The 7,011-nt window shown below is 40.3% G+C and overlaps 1 long non-coding RNA gene across 1 annotated transcript; it reads left to right on the top strand.

Annotated features, from left to right (window-relative positions):
• Window positions 1-4,897: 4,897 nt before the first annotated feature.
• LOC116220361 lies at window positions 4,898-5,900 on the top strand. Its single transcript, XR_004163606.2, has 4 exons — window positions 4,898-4,946; window positions 5,094-5,249; window positions 5,652-5,739; window positions 5,833-5,900. It is a non-coding gene; the product is annotated as an uncharacterized LOC116220361 (long non-coding RNA).
• Window positions 5,901-7,011: the final 1,111 nt, after the last annotated feature.

Raw genomic sequence — 7,011 nt, 5'->3', positions numbered from 1 at the left:
ATTGATTGTTATTTATTATTATTTAGCTGTGGCAGTTAATGTCCACAGCAATTTAAATTAAATTTTTTAGCTGTCTGTTGCTGCCTCTACTGTCTCGTTGTTTTTGTGACAATGACAAATAAAGTACTTTGAACTTTGAACTTTGTAGGAGGAAGAACACCAAACAAAGCAGTAAAAGGAGCGGGAGAAATTGTCAGTTCCAAGACATCCGATAGGATATCAAAGACCTTGGACCAGTATTCATGTAGACCTGGACAAGACCAGAGTGTATGTGCCAAGGATGCAGGTGATGAGTGACACCGCTCACATGTGGGGTCAACATCTGGGAAAATCGGGCTTAATTTGACCCTTGTCCAATGAATACGGTGGACAATCTTAGCGCATATTGATAAGGAATGCACGCGGTGTAAGATTGATTCCCATAGTTCGTCTGATATCTCATCCCCCAGGTCCTCCTCCCATTGAGTTTTGATTAAGTTGAGACTTACTGGTCGTAAGGTATACATACTATTATAAATATAAGATATCATTCCTCTAATATTTGGGAGGGGCATAAAGAGGGAGTCAGTAAGGCTGGCAGGTGGTGCGTTAGGAAAATTGGGATACAAGGATCTAGCAAGGCTACGTATCTGTAGGTATCTAAAGAACTGCGATTTGGGCAGTGAGTATTTCTCAGACAGTTGTTGGAATGATGCAAATAAGCCATCTATATACAAGTCATTAATTGTCCTGATACCCAACATAGACCATACCGACCAGGCTCTGGGTGGAAAGACAGGGTTTGTAGTAAGAGGAGAAAGGGTGGAAAGAGCTTTTATGTTGAAATGTTTTCTAAACTGGTTCCATATTCTCAATGATGTTTTAACGCATACATTTTTAGTATATGGGGACAGAGGGAATCCGAGGGGAGAGTACATTAAGGCCTTCAAAGATGTGGGTTTACACGACAAGGCTTCCATCTGTAACCAAGTAGGGGGGGCACTGAGTGTGTCTGAATGCAGCCAGTAATGTAAAGCTCTAATATTGGCTGCCCAATAATAATATTGAAAATTTGGTAATGCCATGCCCCCAAGTTTTTTGGGCCTTTGGAGAAATGATTTGCGAATTCTAGGTGGCTTCCTATTCCAGATTAACTCTGTGACCAGACTCTCAATCTTCCGAAAAAATGTTTGTGGAAGGAAAATGGGGATACTCTGAAAAAGGTAGGAGAACTTAGGAAGGGTGTTCATTTTAACATAATTAATTCTGGCAGTGATAGGGGCAGTAAAGACCACCGTTCAAAGTCTTTCTGTACACGGGACAGCAGAGTGGCAAAATTGAATTTGTATAAATCATGGAACTTTTCTGTGATCTGTACTCCTAGGTAGGTAAATCTGTGGTTTGCTATCTTAAATGGGAAAGAATGGGTATGCTCTAGCTGCAGCATTTAGTGGGAACAATTCACTTTTGCTCAAGTTTAATTTGTAGCCTGATATAGAGCCAAATGTTGCAAGAGATTTAAGTGCTGCAGGTATAGATGTGGACAGGTTTGATACATAGAGTAAAAGATCGTCCGCGTAAAGCGACACCTTATGTTCTATACCTGATTTAAATACACCTGTAATTTCCTGATTGGATCTAAGGACAACAGCCAGTGGTTCAATTGCTATAGCAAATAGAAGAGGGCTCAATGGGCATCCTTGTCGAGTGGAGCGGTGTAAGCAAAAATATTCAGAAAAGTTGTTATTAGTCCTGACTGAGGCCTTTGGAGCAGAGTATAATAGTTGAGCCCATGTGATAAATTTGTGTCCAAGGCCAAATTTCTGCATTGTATAGAAGAGGTATGCCCATTCCACCCGATCAAATGCTTTCTCCGCATCAAGGGAGATCAAGGCTTCAGGGGTATTAGATGAGGGTTGGTTATAGATTATATTATAAAGATGTCTTAGGTTGTAGAATGAATACCTATTTTAAATAAATCCTGTCTGATCTGGGGATATGATGGTTGGCAGTATAGAGTCTAAGCGAAGTGCTAATAATTTAGAAAGTAACTTTAAATCCACATTCAACAAGCTAATAGGCCGATAAGAGGTACAGTCCAAAGGGTCTTTGTTCTTTTTAAGAATCAAAGATATGGTGGCTTGAGTGAGAGTTGATGGAAGGGTATGCTTTGTATATGGTTCATTATACATATCTACCAGTAGGGGGGCCAATAGTGGAAAAAATGTTCTGTAAAACTCAATCGGGTAGCCGTCCGGTCCAGGGCACCGTGCACACTGCATTGAGGCCATAGCAGTCCCAAGTTCTTCTACAGACAGAGGCTGATCCAGTCTGCTAGCAGCCTCCTCATCCACCTTTGGGATGTCCAATGAATAAAAAAAAAGATCAAAAGCGGTAGAATCGGGAGGGTGCTCAGACGCATATAACGAGCTGTAGTAGTCCTTAAAGTGGTCATTGATTTGTTTTGGATCTGTTGTCATGCCTAGAGGGGTCCTAATTTGAAGAATCTGGTGAGAGGAGGATTCCTGTTTGAGTTGGTGTACGAGCAGACGGCCTGCCTTATCTCCCTGTTCATAATACTTGTATCTAGATCTAAGTAACAGTTCTTCCTCTTTATGCGTAGAACAAATATTAAAGTTAGCTTGAAGGGCAAGGCGTTCTTTATATAAATCAGGGGAGGGGTTGGCTGCATATATTGTGTCAAGTTGACCAATTTTCTGCATTAACCCAGACAATTCTGCCTCCCTTGTCCTCCCTTGTCCTCCTTTCAAACACAGTGTATGAAATAATGCTCCCTCTGAGATATGCTTTCAATGTGTCCCATAGGGTTGATGCAGATATATCAGGAGTTTTATTAATCTCTATAAAGGTGTTGATCTGATTGGAGATGGATTGGACAAAGACATCACTAGATAGCAGGCGAGTGTTGAAGCGCCAAGGAGGGCGCATTGAATTAGGTCCATCAAAACCTATTGTCAGAGAGATCGGCGCATGGTCGGATATTACTATGGGATTATATGTTACAGACTGAACAGAAGGTAATAAATTGTTATTAATTAAAAAAAGAATCAATACGTGTGAATGTTTTATGGACATAAGAGAAAAAAGAGTATTGTTTACTGTTTGGATATAGAAAACGCCATGGATCAGACATGTTAAATTCCTCCATGAAGGATTGAATTGTTTTTGCTGATTTAGATGGAGAGTGTGCTCTGGTTAATGATCGATCAAGGGTTGGGTTAATCCAGCAATTAAAATCTCCTCCAAGTATGAGAGAATGTGCTATTTGGAGATGAAAAAAAGAAGGGAAAAATAGCAAGGACGTTCAAGCTTAGCAGTCAAGCTAGTCAAGTCTATTTAGCTTCTTGGTCACCGTTAGCTCACCGTATCCTGGAGTTAGGCAGGTGTAATGTTCTTGATGAAATCCACTGCTGCAGAAGGGTCTTCGAATTTGTGTAGTGCTCCATCAGGCAACGTAATTTTCAGCAGGGCAGGGAACAACAACCTGAACTTCACTCCTTTGATATGACGAAGGAGACGCTTTGCATCCCCAAACTGTGCCCGTTTCTTGGCCACAGCAGTTGTGTAGTCGGGGAAGATCGAGACTCTTTTCTCTTGGTAGCTTAGGGGGAAAGCCTCTCCAGCCCTGCGTAGAATCCGGTCGCGATCCTGGTAGTAGTGTAGGCGAATGATGAACGGTCTGGGTGGTTTGTCTTTGCCGGGCTTCTCGCGCAAACTACGGTGGGCTCTATCCAGGATAGGTTTTTTATCAAGACTCAGAATATCCTGCAAAAGCCCAGAGACAAATTCGGTCGGATTAGGGCCCTCCACGTCTTCCAGTATCCCAATCAGACGAATATTGTTCCTTCTTGAACGCCCCTCTAGATCCTCGCACTTAGCATTCAGCTGATCCACCTGAGTTCTTAGAGTCTGTACGATGTTGTTTAACTCACTCAAGTGGTCTCTCTGGTTGGATGCAGCATGCTCCAAATCTCTGATGGTGCTATCATGTTTTTCAACTTTATGTTGCAATGGTGCTATAACACTTTTCAGCTCAGCTCGAACTGTTGCAATTTCAGACCTCAAGTCAGTGGAGAGCGAGTCGATTTTACCGCATATGTCATCCCTGAGACTGTTAACCATCTCCTGTAGCGAGCTAGCATCCATAGTATTAGCATCTTCAGCAGATGAAAATAGTTTTTTGCCTTTCCCCGAGTCCGGTTTATTCCGTCCAGAAGCCATTTCTCAACCGAGCATTCAATAAACTGTTGCTGATACGATAAAATAAGTATAAAATGGAATATTATGCCGAAATGAATTACATATAGTCACTTAGTCTCGGAGCACTGAAGCACACGTCTTACATGTTCCGTGTCCACCGTAATTAAACTAGTATCGTATTATAGTTATGTAAAGAGCCCTGACAATAGAAAAGCACAAATGAAACTAGAAATAAGACAATTAGGAGGGCAATGAAATAAATTGTCTATTCATTGGTTTGACAGATGCATCAGTGGACCTGTAGGAAACGAGTTTGTTACACAGCTTTGTGAACGCCATCTTTACGTCAGTTGGACCCAAAGTTGATGAAGAAATCATGGTGAAGTTGGTGATTATAGTTCTGATGATCCTGCTGACCGTGTCTGGGGTCTCTCCTGCCTGTGGTCGAGCTGAATATCTTATAGGGCAGGAATGCTGCCCTATGTGTGCTCCTGGTAAGTAGCAGTAGTAACTGTGTCATAGTACATGACATGCTCCTTCGTTAGAGCTTTTTTCATGTTGCATCAATGAGATGAACCCATGTTTGATTTATGTATTAACCACCTATTTACTCATTAAAGGTCATTATGTACGAAGACACTGCACTGAGTTCAAACGTACGGCATGTGTTCCATGCCCGCAATCTACCTACACTGATGCACCCAATGGACGGGATTCCTGTAAATCCTTCACAGTTTGTGACTCGAGTAAGTCAAATATTTCAGCAATTTTGTTTTTAGTTCCTTATTAGTTTAGCTTTTGTGCATTCTATGTATATGTCAATTCTTTGCACTGTTGATTGCAATTGAAATGTTTTTCAATCAACTTTGTAATCACTGTATATCCTAATATAGGTGCAGGTCTAAGAGTGAAGAGGGCGTGCAGCTCCACTTCAGACACACTCTGTGAGCCTCTGGAAGGTCACTACTGTACTGACCCAATCAAAGATGGCTGCCGAGGAGCTGTGCAACACACAAAGTGCTCACCAGGGCAGTACATCAACCAGACAGGTTAGACAATCCTCTGTAATTACCCTATAGAGACAGAATGACAAAGAAGAGGAGGTGAATACACACACACACTAATGCAGGAAACAAGAAAGGCAACACCTTACAGTAATATGTTAGCCACTTCAAGAGTTGTGAATCAGAGTCATTATTTCTCAATCATTATTCTTCACTATATTCATATGTGTCTTCTAATTAGAATTAAGTTCAAACAGAAAATGTGTCTTCCATGTCAAACCTGTGTTTTAGCTGACAGGGGTAGGGAATTGTTAGGGTTGTTCCTGATTGAACACCGTTCTCTGACTGAGTCTCCATTCATCTATGGTATTAAAAATTACCATCACCATCAACGTGTGTCCATAGTGGATGATGTGTGTTTTCCTTTATTTCTGTCTGTCCATGCAGGTACAGCATCCACAGATACTGTGTGTGGTGACTGTGTAGGCGACACATACTCAAATGGATCATTCACATCCTGCAGACCACACACACGGTACGTTCACTCACTTGGAATGTTTAGCAAGGATTATACACTAAGTTATTTACTTGTGTATCTAAAATTTAACTATTTATGTGATCTCTGTAGGTGTGAGTTGATTGGACTTGTTGTCCTAAAAGAAGGATCATCTTCTTATGACACTGATTGTGGTCAAAGACAAAACACTGTTGCCATTGTAGCTGGTATCATAGCTGGTGTGGTAGTCATGGCTGGTGTTGCAGTCCTAGCTGCTACATGTTGGGCTGTGGGATTTATATGTGATAGAAGGAAGAGGAGAAGAACAGCCCAAAAAGGTAAGAATGTTCATGTTCTTTATTATTTAATTAATTCAAGTTATTATTTAATTATTAAAGTTATTATTAAGGCCTACTGTTATCATGATTGCAATTGTCGAGAATATTGATAAAAACACAAGCTTGTGAATGTATTGTTTTTTTCTTCTCTCTTAACTTTTCTGAAATGTACACACATAAACAAAATCTTGTGTTATTTCGTATGAATTGATTCTTAGAGAGGTCAGACCAGACCGTCGCAACAGAGGTACAGTTATTCATTAAAGCTTATGTCCATTTCTGTCCTATCTGTGTCAAGTTTTATTGTCTTTCTGATCATAATGTTTGTATTTCTGTAGGAACAAAGTGAACTATGTGTTAGGATGGCAGCAGTCACTCAGAACAGTCTGAATGGCTCTTATGACTGTATTAATAATGGTGATGGTGAGTAGCCTACTTGTTGCCTAAAAAAAAAGCCTATTCTGACTGAATTTTAACCATATTTCTGCCTTGTAGGAGAATAGTGTGTTACCGAAAGCATGAGATTCTGGCTGTTCCTGTGGTTGCTATGAGTGATATACTGCACGTAACATCCTGAGGAACAGCCAGAATCTCATGCTTTCGGAGAGACACTTTTTTCCTACAAGACAGAAATAAGGTTAGAATAAAATTGCAACATAGAAACACCATTGCAATTCTAATTGTGTTCATGTAATCATGTTTAATTGTGTTTGTCTTTAGGAATTTTATCTAAGACAATGATAAGTGTTATTTTGTGTTATTATTTCTGTTTCTCTGTCTATTTTAATTCTTCAAATTTGTTTGTATTCATTTGTTTAGCAGACACACAAGAGAAGACCCATAGTGTAACAACAGAGGTACAGTTATTTACTAAAGCTTATGTCCATTTCTGTCCTACCTGTGTCAGGTTTTATTGCCTTTCTGATCATAATGTTTGTATTTCTCTATAGGAACAAAGTGAACTATGTGATAG

Source organism: Clupea harengus, chromosome 4 (genome assembly GCF_900700415.2).
Source record: "Clupea harengus chromosome 4, Ch_v2.0.2, whole genome shotgun sequence".
Classification (NCBI taxonomy): domain Eukaryota; kingdom Metazoa; phylum Chordata; class Actinopteri; order Clupeiformes; family Clupeidae; genus Clupea; species Clupea harengus.
Note: the sequence above shows the minus strand (reverse complement) of the source record. Positions and strands in the feature narration are given on the sequence as shown.